The 16,455-nt window shown below is 38.0% G+C and overlaps 1 protein-coding gene across 1 annotated transcript in view; it reads left to right on the top strand.

Moving 5' to 3' along the window:
- Positions 1–16,455, top strand: part of plxnb1a (plexin b1a) — a 111,668-nt gene continuing 95,213 nt past the window's right edge. The window contains exon 1 of the mRNA XM_063016180.1: positions 1–242. The gene's annotated coding sequence lies outside the window, so the exon portion shown is untranslated. The remainder of the gene's footprint in view (positions 243–16,455) is intronic.

Genomic DNA, 16,455 nt, shown 5'->3' with positions numbered 1-16,455 from the left:
CGCGAAAGAAGTCAGCAGTTGTGTAGTGTAGAACATCACTAATAGGGATTAGAGTAAAACTAACGGACTACACTGAACTCGGTTCTGAACTCGCGCACGCGCTCGGCTTACGCGCGTTCTCTGAAGAGTCGCTTCTTCCTACAGGCAGGATCCGTTAGGAAGGATTAAGTAGGAATATCAGTTAAAAAGTGCATCTGTAACCCTGAGAACTGGAGAAGTAACTTGTTTTGCGCCATGTAAAGGTAAGCGTTTCTCTAAGGTTTATTATAATAAACATGTTTTTCAAATATACAGGAGGGGAAGCTTTTTGTCACATTGTTCTGACAGTCCAAGCAACGCCCCAATGTCATTCATTCATCTCTTACTTTACATACAAATTAAATATTAACAACAGTTTTAAATTGTGTCAGGGTCTATGATTGTTAACAACAAATGAAACTTAAAACGACAAAACAGTGTAGTAAACTGAAATTATATCAACAAAATAGTAGGAACTTTAATAAACTGCACAGTGTTTATGTATGTGTTACTGTAAATAAAACAGTATCAAATCATGCAACAAAATCTGAATTTATAAATATCTAATTAATCTATCATTTCACATTAAGTAACATAAAACCTTACTTCTTCTTTTATGTTTTGCAGCAGTGTTTAACAATGTATTCTATGCAGTTGCATTTAGAACTAGAATAAAAATAATAATAATTTAAAAAAGGAGGCACAGTGGCTTGGTGGGTAGCCTTTTTGCCTTACAGCAAGAAAGTCCTGGGTTTAATTTCCAGGTGGAACAGTCCGGGTCCTTTCTGTTCTGTTTGCATGTTCTACCCATGTCCCTGTGTCTGTGAGGGTTTCTTCCAGGAGCTCCGGTTTTCTCCCACAGTCCAAAGACATAAAGTAAGATTAATTGGAGATACTAAAATTGCCCTTAGGTATGAGTGTGTTTGTGTGTAAATGTCTGTTCGCCCTGTGATGGACTGGCGATCTGTCCGGGGTGTTTCTTGCCTTTCTTCCAGTGAAAATAAGGGCGATTGTAGCCTAGCGGTTAAGGTACTGGACTAGTAATGGAAAGGTTGCTGGTTCATGCCCCACTGCTGCCAGGCTGCCACTGTTTGGCCCTTAAGCAAGGCCCTTAACCTTCAATTGCTTAGACAATATACTGTCAAAGCACTGTAAGTCGCTCTGGATAAAAGCGTCTGCTAAATGCCGAAAATGTAAATGTAATGTAAATGTAACAGGCTAGTTTGCTAAAACATTTTAATGTGATTTTTTAAATGTTTCATATCATCTTCGCCAGTTGTTGTGTGTTATAATTAAATACAATTAATTTATAATCCAGTTTTATCTGAATTATATTCAGGGTAAAATAACTAATAAATTAAACTTGCAATTTGCAATTTGTATCTCACCCTCATTGTTATCCAAAGAGCTGACACAGTATCTCTCTAATTGTTATAAACCTCAGTGATAAAAGCCAACTGCATAGAACAGGGGGGTTTATAGAACATGAAGTCAACTTAATACACATGTAAATACAAAAAAATCCACTATATATAATTTAAAAACAGTCTACACACATTTTAGACACATATATCAGTGAAGTAACAAAAAAGCACACTATCTAGTAAAATTATCTTTCCTTATTGTTAAACTCTGCCATTCTAATGAAATCAGCAATGATCACTAAAGATAAATTACAAATAATTCAAATAACATACATATTTTTAATACACATAGCCTCCTCATAAAACAGCTTACTCAGAAACTTTAATTCTCTAATCAAGCCTTTTAGGCAAAACTTTAAAAAACGCTGCATAAAACAATACACAAACAAGTAATTAATGATGTTCTGAAAAGAGTGGACTATCATTTTACTTGTATAAGCTTATTTTGTTACATTTGCTACTGTAATGCAAAACATTACAATTCAATTTCTATGATTACTCATTATGTATATTTTACAACATTCTGTACATACTGTGTGGAGTGTAAAATTGTTAATGAGATTTAAAAGTACTAAAAAAGTGCCACTTCATAGTTGCCAGTCAGCATTAAGTAACTCTGGGGGATTGAAGATATTATAATGGAAATAATTAACAGTTTATTGTATGGAATGGCTTTATTTCCTCCGATGCTGCATGTGAAATTGGATAATGACAGTTGATGCTCACACCCATCACTTTGAAAATAATGTGTAATGGATATGCATGTTCAGCTGCACTGGCCAGCAGTGTCAAAGGGTGTGTGTGTCGCTGGTGCCATTTGCTCCTCTTACTTACAGAGAAATTAAATGTAGAAGCTCATACCATTATAACTGGTCTTTGAGTCGTATGATACTCTGGTTGGTTAGTAGCATTCAAGAAATTATTTAAGACATAAACAGATAAACTAAAATAAAAACTTGTCAAAAAAAGAAAGATTAAGTGAGATTGTTTGATAATTAATAACTAAGTCAAAGACAAGCTGACAAGTCTTTGCAAGTGTAAGTGACATACAAATTGTATTATGGGTGCTATTTCTTGGGCAGCAATGTCGCCTCACAGCAAGAAGGTCCTGGGTTTGATTCCCAAGTGAAGCAGTCTGGGTGATGTGTGCATGTTCTCTCTGTGTCTGTGTGGGTTTCCTCCGGGTGCTCTGGTTTCCTCCCACAGTCCAAAGGCTTGCAGTCAGGTTAACTGGAGCTACTAAGTGTGAATGTGTGTGTGTGTGTGTGTGTGTGTGTGTGTGTTTGCCCTGCGATAGACTGGCGACCTGTCCAGTGTGGTTCCTGCATTTCGCCCAGTGAATTGTGCCCACTGTGACCCTGAATAGGATAAAGCTGTGGTAAAACAGACAATGAATAAATGTTATTTCATTTTAATTTTAGTTTCAAGTTGCCCTATAAATAAGGCTCTACCTAATTCACGGACGTGAAAATAGTGTCACAAATCGTGAAATGGTTTGTACATTTTAAATGCTGACAGATAAATAAAAAATGTGTGAAGTGTGGTCATATAACCGTGTTTGATGCTACTTTTTGGATTTGTATTAAAACACAGCCCACAGAAATTCACTTCTCCTATGGTAATTTAATTATAGTTGGATTTCATAGATTTTTACTGAGAAACTTATAAACTGATTCAATTTAAAAACAACTTAAATGTAATTACAGTGTCTGATCTACAACTAAAGTGTCATAAGTTCACATACACTTAGGTCATTAAGACTTATATTTATTCCTTCCACAGGTTCCATGTCAACAAACTATAGTTTAGCAAGTTGTTTAGGATATTTACACAACACAAGAATATTTTTCAGCAAAAGCTTACAAAGACATCATTTAACCTATAATTCACTATATCAAAATTTCAGTGAGTCATATGTTTACATACCCAACATTGACTTTGACTTAAAGTAGCTTGTAACATTTCTTAAAACTAGATTATAGTTTCTAAAGCTTCTGATAGGCTATTTGACATCATGTGGGTTAATTGGAGATGTACTGTACCTGTGGCAGTATTTTAAGGCCTACCTTCAAGGCCTACTTAGTTCAGTGTTTAGCTTTTAACAACATGTCTACCCATGGCAATGTTCATGGTAGGAAAGTCAAGGCCTACTTGCATGTTAGCCTGACATAATAGGAAAATCAAAAGAAATTAGCCAAGACATTCGAAAAAGTTTGGTACATTATTGGGAGCAATTAGTAAACACCTGAAGGTACCATGTTCATCTGTTCAAATAATAATATTGAACTTAAAACATCACCAGACCACACAGCATTTTAAGGCCAAAGATCTTACTTTTTTGAGAAATGTTCTCATGTCTTATAAAACAAAACAAAACTGGAACTGACCATAATGACTGTTGTTATGTATGGAGGAAAGAGGGGGAGGCCTGCATGTCAAAGAACACCATCCCATCTGTGAAGCATGGGGGTGGCAGCATCATGTTGTGGGATGCTTTGCTGCAGGAGGGAGTGGTGCACTTGACATAATAGATGGTGTTATGAGAATGAGGATAATTATGTGGAGATATTGAAGCAGCATCTCAAGACTTAAATCTTGGGCACAAATGGGTCTTCAAATGGACAGTGACCCCAAACACACTTTCAAAGTTGTGGCAAAATGGTTTAAGGACAACAAAGTGAAAGTAATGGAGTTGTCATTACAAAGCCCTGACCACAATACCAAAAAATGAGCAGAACTTAAACGGCGTATATAATCAAGGAGGTCTACAAACCAGTTCTGTGTCAAATGGGCCAACATTTTAGTACAAGCTTGTGGAAGGATTCCTGAAACTTTTGACCCAAATTAAGCAAATTGAAGGCAATTCTACCAAATACTGTGTATGTAAACTTCCGAGCTACTGGTAATAGTGATTCTGATCAAAGAAAGGGAATGTTTACTAGGATTAAATGTCAGGAGTTGTTTATTTATTGGAATTAATTTCATATTTTACACTTTCGTTATATTTATGACAGGACAGGTACTTACAGGTTACACCTGATTAATCAGTTCAAGTTCAATGTCAAACATTATCACAGACAATTTTGTATCTCAGATTCTCCTAACTTACATTTCTTTGGACTGTGGGAAGAAACTAAAGTTCACGGAGGAAACCCACACAGTCTCCAGGAAAAACATGCAAATTCCCACAGGAAAAAAAACCCAAACCCATGACCTTCTCGCAGTGAGGCGATAGTGCTACCCACTGAGCCAACCGAACATTTCCTGTTAATGCTTCATATTTGCTTCTAGCAGTTAGCTTTTCACAAATATAGCAACTTATTTTACAGTCTTGCTAATTAAAACATTAAAACTTTTTGCGGGAATTTTAAACAATCCGGACATTTGGTTTTCCAGATTTTGTTTGTTAGTGAACCACTCCAGAGTTTGTTTGGGACTGGGCAAAGACCACCTCCTTTTAAAAGTCTTGGTGCAGTATTTTGGTTCAAATCAATGTGCGATTACTGTGCAGGTGTGAAAACACTGTAAGTAAATTTGTTCTAATTATTTGGGGTTTTAGTGAAACAAGACAAATGTGTTTAATAACTTATCAATCTGGAAAAGTGGATGAGGACTTTTGAAAGCACAAGGTGTCATAGTGTCTAGTAACTGTTGGGTCTTATGAGTCTCAGTGTCAACATGTAATATTATCAGTAAGATCTTAAGTGCATACCAGTGTATAAACCTTTGTAACTTTAACAACCCAATTAATTTAAACCTAACTTTAAGACTTGGGATTTGGTGGACCTTAGACATGCATCTCCCATTTCTAACGTTTTCTTACTCTTTGAATACAGAGGGTCAGTGGATGACCATCTGCTCTCTGTGCTGTGTAGTAGTAAGATTGGATTAAGCTTGTCGCACCCCAGTCTGAGACGCACGCCGGGTGGCTTCACTGGACTGTGGAAGTGTGCTTAACAGGTGGTGCTAGAAAATCAATTTAAGCTGTTGGAGGCTGTTAAATTTAAGCTCTTCCTAACAGTTTCAAGTAAAAAGCCATTACTTGTATTTCTGTGTTAACCACCCATAAATATAAAATTGCGAAAGATCCCTCTTACTAAATAATGAGCCAAGCAAATGTCGTAAAAAGGATTTAAAGTTTTTTGTCTGCCTAACGTGTATATACAGTATATATATAGTTCCACGAATATAAATGAATTAATAAATAATAATTATAACAATAATATAAAATGTCAAATGAAAAATAATTTAACTGAAATAGGGCAGCATGGTGCATCAGTTGGTAGCATTGTCACCTCAAAGCAAGAAGGTCCCGGGTTTGATTCCCAGGTGGAGTGATCCAGGTCCTTTCTGTGTGGAGTTTTCCAAATGGGTTTCCGGGAGCTCTGGTTTCATTTCAAAGTCCAAAGACATGTAAGGTAGGTGAATTGAAGCTACTAAAATTGCTCTAGGTGTAAATGTTTGTGTGTGTGTTTGCTCTGTGATGTGGTGACCTGTCCAGGGTGTTTCCTACCTTTTGCCTGTTGAATCCTACCCACCATGACTCTAAATAGGACAAAGCAGTGGTAAAACAGACAATGCATGAATCAAATCAGCATACCAGTTTAGATAAAAAGGTGAACCTTCTTAGTATTTGTTTTGGCCACATTTATAATAGGTAGAACGTGGCTGCAGGTTTATTTAAAAAATGAGTTTCTGATGTGAAGATCAAACCCACATGCTCAAAGTTGTCTGAGCATGTGCTGCGATGAAAGGAAATCTGACCTCTTGTGTAAAGGAATTTACATGGTCAATTTCACTAATGTGCTTACTTCTTTTTCAGTAGTGCCAAATACTAAGGTCATCTAAAATGTGTGTATTTTTAGAGGTACAACTTTTCACTCAAAATGTTCTTTTTGTAACGAAAAGGAATGTATTAATTTCATGAAAAAATGCAAAATACAATAAAATGCTATATATCATTATGTAATTATATAATCGAGTATGTGGCAGTGCATATAACCATACAAACACAGGTCAAGCGCTTCTTGTGCACAATGCAGTACACACCCCAGACCCATTGTGGGGCCTTGATAGACAGACTTCTGACTGGCACTCCATATTGTGAGACGACAGATGCATTCTGTTTTCTTTATTATTTTTTGGTGTCATAGTGCAGATTTACCAGTAATCGTGAGGCACTTGAACCTATGAATGAAAAATGTTAAATGGCTAAAAACAAACCACCAATTTTGAATTCCACAGCAAATTGCATATTACACAGGAAAAGGCTCATTTCACAGCCATTAATTAGGTAGGGCCTAATTTCATATTGTACAAATAAGTAAGAAGCCCTATGTCGTGCAACTCCGATCTGCGTCTTTTTAAACACTCTTGCGTGAATTGCAGAATATCTGATGTTACGCAGGATCAAGTGTTCTGTAGTATAAACCTGTCCACATTTTTCAGGGATGAGCATGAGCAAGAAATATCACCCAGGTCCTACTCCTCATTAGTTATGGTCACACATGTGATGGGCCTTGCATACTTTTCTCATTTCTAAAGCCGAGTGTCACTTACTTGCCCCTCTCCCTTTCTGGTAGCACACAAACCCACATTCAGTCTAAATAGGGAAACAGTTTTATACCTTTCCCAGTTTTAAACATCTATTTCGTTTACTGTTCCTTTCTTGAACTGGATGCTATTATACATTCTAACGTCCAGCCATCACCATCAGTTCTTTAAAATAAGCCTCATTTAGCATTCATTTTTGAACATTTGTTGATTTTTTTAGTTCACATTATCCTAAACAAGGTATGCTGCAAACACTTACCCTGAAACATGGTGTCAATTCTTAATTAATGACAGACCTTTTACTTCTAATGTAGCAGTTATTTTTTTATTGTTGTAATGACAGGCTATAGACAGGAGATGAGGCTGGACATGCAGAGATGTTACAAATGATTATTTCTAATAGACAAGACACATTAACACATGGACTATGCTAAATGCTAAGCAAACTGCAAACCTAAACACATGAAACAAGACCCTAAACTATCCTAGACCCTAAGCTAAGCTAACACAAATGCTAACGCTAAACATGAAACAAGACAAAGTAATTATCAAAACCATGAACAGCATGAGAGTCAAACTCATGACAACATGAGCCACAGCACTGTTCTTAAATACCTTTAGCATTTACCCTACAAAGAGGTTCAGCTGTGGATCATATCATTAGCCAATTGTCCAATCATCATGAGGAGGCGTCGGCTTGACAACATAAACAAAACCACCTCAAACATGTGCTCCCAGAGAGAGAGGGGCGTGGCACATGGGATCACTAAGAGGATGGATTAAGGTTAAGGTATTTACAGTGTATCACAAAAGTGAGTACACCCCTCACATTTCTGCAAATATTTCATTATATCTTTTCATGGGACAACACTATAGACATGAAACTTGGATATAACTTAGAGTAGTCAGTGTACAACTTGTATAGCAGTGTAGATTTACTGTCTTCTGAAAATAACTCAACACACAGCCATTAATGTCTAAAAAGCTGGCAACATAAGTGAGTACACCCCACAGTGAACATGTCCAAATTGTGCCCAAATGTGTCGTTGTCCCTCCCTGGTGTCATGTGTCAAGGTCCCAGGTGTAAATGGGGAGCAGGGCTGTTAAATTTGGTGTTTTGGGTACAATTCTCTCATACTGGCCACTGGATATTCAACATGGCACCTCATGGCAAAGAACTCTCTGAGGATGTGAGAAATAGAATTGTTGCTCTCCACAAAGATGGCCTGGGCTATAAGAAGATTGCTAACACCCTGAAACTGAGCTACAGCATGGTGGCCAAGGTCATACAGCGGTTTTCCAGGACAGGTTCCACTCGGAACAGGCTTCGCCAGGGTCGACCAAAGAAGTTGAGTCCACGTGTTCGGCGTCATATCCAGAGGTTGGCTTTAAAAAATAGACACATGAGTGCTGCCAGCATTGCTGCAGAGGTTGAAGACGTGGGAGGTCAGCCTGTCAGTGCTCAGACCATACGCCGCACACTGCATCAACTCGGTCTGCATGGTCGTCATCCCAGAAGGAAGCTGACGCACAAGAAAGCCCGCAAACAGTTTGCTGAAAACAAGCAGTCCAAGAACATGGATTACTGGAATGCCCTGTGGTCTGACGAGACCAAGATAAACTTGTTTGGCTCAGATGGTGTCCAGCATGTGTGGCGGCGCCCTGGTGAGAAGTACCAAGACAACTGTATCTTGCCTACAGTCAAGCATGGTGGTGGTAGCATCATGGTCTTGGGCTGCATGAGTGTTGCTGGCACTGGGGAGCTGCAGTTCATTGAGGGAAACATGAATTCCAACATGTACTGTGACATTCTGAAACAGAGCATGATCCCCTTCCTTCAAAAACTGGGCCTCATGGCAGTTTTCCAACAGGATAACGACCCCAAACACAACCTCCAAGATGACAACTGCCTTGCTGAGGAAGCTGAAGGTAAAGGTGATGGACTAAACCCAATTGAGCACCTGTGGCGCATCCTCAAGTGGAAGGTGGAGGAGTTCAAGGTGTCTAACATCCACCAGCTCCGTGATGTCATCATGGAGGAGTGGAAGAGGATTCCAGTAGCAACCTGTGCAGCTCTGGTGAATTCCATGCCCAGGAGGGTTAAGGCAGTGCTGGATAATAATGGTGGTCACACAAAATATTGACACTTTGGGCACAATTTGTACATGTTCACTGTGGGGTGTACTCACTTATGTTGCCAGCCATTTAGACATTAATGGCTGTGTGTTGAGTTATTTTAAGAAGACTGTAAATCTACACTGCTATACAAGTTGTACACTGACTGCTCTAAGTTATATCCAAGTTTTATTTCTATAGTGTTGTCCCATGAAAAGATATAATAAAATATTTGCAGAAATGTGAGGGGTGTACTCATTTTTGTGATACACTGTATTTCATGCTGGCCTGTTTAAAAATACAGCAGATCTATTTATTTAGCTTGCGAAAGTGGCTAATGAAACCACCTAAATAATCATCCAGTTTGGCAGTTCAGAATAAAAAGCCATAAAAATATAACTAGCTTTATGTGCAGCTGTCGTGTCTCTTTATACACAGAATTAATTCTGATAGTCTTTAAAGAAGAGAGTACAGAGCCAGGAAATAATTTATGTTCTACATAAACAATATCTTGCTGCATAACCATAAATGTAGACTTGCATGGCTAAAAAAATTACCAGACCACATGATCGATAAGTGGCATTTCATGTATTGTGAGTGAGCAACTTTTTTTATTCTTTTACAATTTTCAAATCATGAGCAATGGAAATAACAAGCATTAAAATTACAAATGGTGTAGCTGTGTTGTGTCAGTTTTTTGTTTCATGTTCATGCTGGTTTATCCATCCGGAATCATTGGGCGCAAGGCGTGAACACACCATGGGCAGGGCAACAATCCATTGCAGGGCTTTGGCCATTCCTCACTCAGACATACCCAATCATGTCTGTGCAAAATGTGCATCCCTAATTGTGACCATATAGTGGAAGTAAATATATGCTAAACAAATACGCAGTTACAGTCATGCAAATGTTAAAGCTACAATTTATTCTGGATTTGTATTGGTGCTGTTAACCCTGATGAAGATACAAAAAGTACCCCAGTGCTTTAAAACATGTTTGATAGAAATAAATCAGGTAGTAAGCCTATTTCTGAAGTTGGAGATGATATTTTACTTGTTTAGAAAATCTGTGGATGAAGCTACATTGCTCTACCTTTAAGTCTACAGTATTACCTTGAATCTCGATGTCAGCTGGTTCTGGGAGTGGTGTCTAGTGTAAAAGGTGTTGAGTTTCAAGGTATTTGTTCCTATAAGTATGTATGGGAAACCTGTCATTGCATTCCATGGTCCTGTGGAACTGCATATATTTTATGTTAATGTAAAATAATGGTGTTGTTTTTGACACTTATACACTGATGCTTCTTAATCGTGAAGATGCCTGATCTTGGAATACTGTATTCCTTTCAGTAAAGGCACATTTACATGAGAAGCAGCACAATAGCTTTTGCGCTGACTGTTCCGTTATTTCCTATGGAGTGTTAGGCTTTTTTTAACGATAAGCCTTTTAGACTCTCTCAAAAAACTGATTCTCACAATTTCTCAGCACCCCGAGCTATAACACAAGTTTAAAAGTGAAACAGGAGGAAAATCCAGCTGAACACAGATACATGTGGATGGTTTCAGAGTGAATTTGATGGTTATTTCACACGAATGCAGATTCGTCTCATAGTCGCACTTTGATGATGTTTCACTGCACCGCTCCAGCCAAGTGCTGAACAAAGCAGCAGTCGCACACATGTCGAGTTTAAGGAAAATGTCGAGTTTAAGGGTACATATTTCTCGATGAAGGACATAGAGTTTTAAAGATTTCGAGTTTAGGTGACGTAGAGTTACAAGGTACCACTGTATTTCCTTTCTCTACTCGTTCCTCTTTACTGGCACTCAGACATTAAATAGTATCTTTTTTTTTTGTTTTTTTGTTGTTGCAACAGCTTTTCCCAACTCAAGTTACTCATGCTTGCCATAGTAACTTCTGTAGCTGTTTTAGCCACTATTTTTTAGCCTTTTCCTTGTCTTCTCTAGGTTAAAACTTTTTGGTTTTACACTTATAATTTAGTTGCCCTCTTGGTTCCTGGGTTGTTGTGAAGCAATGGTATTGCTCTTAGCATGTACTTCAGTGCCATGTGTTTTAGGCATGTCTCACTGTTATGTCTGCACACTAGCTAACATAGAGGGTAGAGCACACATCTTCAGTGCTCCACTACCACTGTTGAACCCCCACTTCAGGCACCTCTGGTTTGTTTTATTAGTTATTTGTTTTTATTGATTTCTTGAGATTTTAAGTTTAATTTCTAAGTTTATAAGTTTTTACATTTTTAAAGTTTTGAGAGTGAAAAGCTTTAAGACTGAGAAGCCCATTCCAGGATATCCCAGAAACTATTTCTTAACCAAGATTCGGTTGACTTGGAAGTGTACTTGAAAGTCCAACTATGTTATGTTTTTTTTAAATAAACACTCCTTCATAGAAACCAATTGCTGAACAAAAACTGTAATAATGCATTGAAAACAAAACAAGACAGTAAAGATAAAGTCATATATCCACCATAAACCAAATATTTACAAATATCTTCTTCCCAAGATGATGCAAAATAAGTCCAAAAAGTTGACCAAAGTAGACTTTGTAGGGTTCAAAGCTTACCAGGAGTCAACATCAAATTAATCTGAGTTATTCCGTATAATGCGGTCCTTGTCCAAACCCTTAGTTAGTCCTTATTAAAGTTGAATGTCCTTTTCCAAAATCCAGCAGTTAATAATGGGTAGTGGATTCCCAAATAAACTCCTTTTATCTAGGCATAAAACATCAAAGTTTCCTAGGAAAGGGGCCTTTAAATCCTCAAAAAGATCACAAATGCAAAGCAGCAAACCGCATAGCAAACCACTTTAGCTTCCATCAGGAAAATGCTGTGTTTACTTCCTTTCACAAAAGAAAATATAGGTGATTCCCTCTCTGTTGCCCCCTAAAGGACACCAAGGGAACTGACCAAATGTAACTTCATGGTGTTGGCCACCATGTCTGTTACAAACTAAGGTTTAATTTGACCACAGAAGATAACATTCCTTTTTAGGATTGTCAAGGACCTGTAACTGAAAAAAAAACATCCCAGCATCATTACTGATCCACCTACATGCTTGACCCCAGGGATAGTATTCTTCTGATCATAAGCCTTGCCTTTCTTGCAACAGACAAACTTCTGATACATGAGCTCAAACAGTTCCAGTATGTATGTCACTCCCAATAACTGTGTCCCAGAACTCTGCAGGTCTATTGAAACTCCTTTTGGTGTACTTTTGGTGTACTCCAGTTAACAATTCCTTGAATTGTTCCTTCCGCTGTATCATTCAACTGATAATTAAGCAAAATCTAGCACTGCAGAAATTTTATAAATTCTTATTTTTCATTTGTTTTAGCTAAAAATAGCTTGTTTAATGTAACTATTCAAAATGTAAGGATGTTAATTATGTTTTAGGTAGGGATGTCCCGATCACGTTTTTTTGTTCCCGATCCCGATCTTTAATTTTGATCCCGATCCGATACCGATTCTCAAACCGATACTTGTATTTTCTAGATATTGTCTAGATAAGAACTAGATAACACTGTTTACACACTTCAAGTACATTACAGTTATTCAAATTAATCCAATGTACATGTTTAACAACTGAATAGCTCTGCAGTGCTGTAGGAAAAAAATTGCCTGCATCCAAGCTATTGCTTAATGTTCTTTTACAAAATAAAAGTAAACAAACCTAGTGCAGCATTGTAGTAAAAATGAAGTGAGATAATTACAGTTTCACTTTGAACTTTATATTCAAAGAACATAATTCTGTTTAATGCAGTGATACACTAAAAATGAACAAAAATCTCCACTCACAAGTGGTGTAGCAGCTTAACTTGAATATAAAAAAACAAATAAGTTACTTAACAGCATTACAGTAAAACCTGAATACCAAAATAAAATGGAAAGTCACTCTTTTGTTATGAAGGAAAGCCAGTTCTTAAAGTGCTTGTATTGTGACAATGGTTTGATGGACGGGTCTACGCAAAGTGAGTGTGTTTTGACCCTTTGGGGCTTCCATAGTGCATGGGATAGCGTGCTCGGCTCTGGCTGTCCGCTATTCGGAACAGAAGAAGGACATGCTGACGTAAAACAAAAGATCGGGTTATGATCGATTTCCGATCAGTTAAAAATGCCTTGATCAGCCCCGATCCCGATCTGTGAGATTGGATCGGGACATCCCTAGTTTTAGGCTTTAACACAACACACTAACTAGCTCATTTCAGTAATTGTTTGCAAAAAGGTATAATATCATGTTAGCTTGTTTGATAATGACTCATACAAGTCAGTTCATGCTGACGGCACTGGGATTGTTTATAGGGGTTTGATGCTGTACATCACCCATCTGATGTTTACATCACCCATCTGATGACATTTCACATTTTTGTAAACATAAGCCTGGAGTCAAGCTAAATGCTAAGGTCTTTTGGCAACTGCATTCATTGCCTATATTTAGGCCTCGGCTGGTGGATAATTTTATTCATTATGTTCATTATTCTTGCCTATAATGACACCCTTTGGATGAGGGGAGATTTAAGATATTGCCACTGTGCCACTTGTCTCTTTGCTATGCTAGCCATTTGAAATATGGCTCCTTGTATAGGGGTGCATGCCTCAAAGCCCCAGCCTGGTGCAAGACAGCTGCATGTGTTCTCATCAGCCCAAACCCATTAGCCAGCATGTTACAAGAGACAGGAGGGGGATTGAGGTGGCCATGCATAGTTTACCATAAAACATAAGGTCACATCAATAGACGCTACACACTAAATCACTGTAGTCAGTTTAGTTGCAAGACCACATAACAGCCAAAAGCCAAAATGTTAGAATGTAGCTGTTCTAACATCTATCTAATATATAGAAGTGCTAATAGTCTTGTTTTTGTCAGTTAATAAAATGCAAAGTCGATTAACAATAGAGAAATCTAAATCAATATTTGGTGTGACCACCTTCTGCCTTCAAAACAGCATCTTCTAGATACACTTGCACAAAGGCAGGGATTTTGTGGAATTATAGTATGATTACCCAATTATGCCAAACAGGTAATAATGATCATCATTTTCATATGTAGGTTAAAACTAGGGCTGTCAAACGATTAAAATTTTTAATCGCGATTAATCTCAGAATTTCATATAGTTAATCGCGATTAATCGCATTAAAAAAAATCTGTGTAAATGTTATAGAAAACAAGGATTTTTAAGTGAAATGTTACAATTACAATGGTGAACACATTTTATGCTAAATGTACTGATGTTAAAAACTGCTGGGACAAGAGAAAACTGTAAGGGAGTTTTATTCACTCACATACTAGGCAGTAAATGTCAGATTGTAGGTTAGAATTTCTCCATCAGCAAACATTGTAGATCAGCGGTGCTTTAGGTGGGATAAGGCGTAGTTATTGTATCAGACTTGTCTGTGGTTGTATCGTGACGATGGTTTGATGGACGTTTCTACACGAAGTGAGTGTGTTTTGACCCTTTGGGGCTTCCATAGTTCATGAACTAACGTGCTCGACTCAGCTTTCCGGTATTCGGTACAGAAGAAGAAGTTAATTAAGTGTAATAAAGTGTTCTGCTCCCGACAACTTGTGAATATAGCGTGTATTTATTTCTTTATTATGCAAGTGCATCACTACCACGATCGGTTACATTATGTTAACAAACCGCAAATGAAAAACGGTGGCAAGTCCGACATTAAAACGTTTGTTCTACCAGTCAAGTGTCAACATGAACTAGAATTTGCTTTAATGGCACTAATTTTTTAAATCGCGTTAAATTGAGATTGCGTTAATGCGTTATTATCGCGTTAACTTCGACAGCCCTAGTTAAAACACAGTCATTAACTGAAACAGAAACATCTGTGTAGGAGGCTTAAAACTGGGTGAGGAACAGCCAAACTCTGCTACAAATACTGAGCACAGCCACACCACAAGTCACAAGGTAGTTATACTGCATCAGCAAGGTCTCTCCCAGGCAAAGATTTCAAAAAAGACTGGGGTTTCAAGATGAGCTGTTCAAACTCTTTTGAAGAACCACACAGAAATGGGCAACATTGAGGACCGCAGACACAGTGGTCAGCCAAGAAAACTTAGTGCAGCAGATAAAAGACACATCATGCTTACTTCCCTTTGAAATCAAAAGATGTCCAGCAGTGACATCAGCTCAGAAATGGCAGAAACCAGTTGAGCAAGGCCAACTGAATTAACTATGCACAAACAAAAAGGAACTGAGGTAGAGAAAAATAGCAGCAGGTGCTCTGGAGTGATGACTCAAAATGTGAAATATGTGGCTTTAACAGAAGGCAGTTTCTTCACCGGAGGGCTGACGAGTGGTACAATAATGAGTATCTGCAGGCAACAGTGAAGCATGGTGGAGGTTCCTTGCAAGTTTGGGACTGCATTTCATCAAATGGAGTCGGGGATTTGGTCAGGATTAATGGTGTCATTAATGCCAAGAAATACAGGCAGATATGTATCCATCATGCAAGGTTTCACGATATATATATATATTTTGTATGACTGGGACTTTTTAAATGTCTGTGGCTGATTTTACTGTCATAATTACATTGAATATAAAATATTTTAATTTTACCATGTATATAATGAAGGTTTTGAGTACTATAAGGTTTGCTTGGCCCCACAAAATGACACAAAATATGATGAAATCAGTAGGGGTGGGTTTATAAAATAGATTTTTCGATTCGAATCGATCTTTATTTGAATGATCCGATATCGATTCATATAAACGCGAGATCGATCTTTTAAATGAGCCCCTTTTTACGGTGTACACGGAAATCTGTTACCTTCTTTAATCTCGCGTGACCAGCCGCTGTTTTTTCGTGCAACGAGATCTGACCTGCACATCAGTTCAGCATGGCAGAAGCTCCAGTAATGCCTGGTTCACACTACATGATTTCTGCCCTGATTTTCGGCGACTGGTCTGCACTAGATTTGCCGGCTCGGGAGCAATTCGGCTCTTAATCAATGTGAAACAGCGAGGGGAAACACACGGGAGAGGTTGTAAACAAGTGGAGCAGGGGCGTAATATAGTTATCGTTCTCTACAAAACAAAATATTTATTAACCTCCAACTTCAGAACAATCCCTGTTGGTCGTGTTGCCAAATCCACTCAGATTCCTTTATTTTTTTCTCTTTGATATTACGTTGCTCATCAGCGCACAAACTTTGATCGCTCGCTACTTGTTGGAGTGTATTTTAGGACGTGGTTTCATTAAACCTCATGTCACTTCTCACGTGTGTTTTTGTGACAAAACGTAGTTTGGGAGACCAGACTCATCTGAGATTCCTCCTGGTGATAGATGGTGTAGATGTGAACTGCACGACTGATGGGTGATGGG

This window comes from Trichomycterus rosablanca, chromosome 19 (assembly GCF_030014385.1).
Source record: "Trichomycterus rosablanca isolate fTriRos1 chromosome 19, fTriRos1.hap1, whole genome shotgun sequence".
Taxonomy (NCBI): Eukaryota; Metazoa; Chordata; class Actinopteri; order Siluriformes; family Trichomycteridae; genus Trichomycterus; species Trichomycterus rosablanca.
This window is presented reverse-complemented; position numbering and strand designations above follow the sequence as displayed.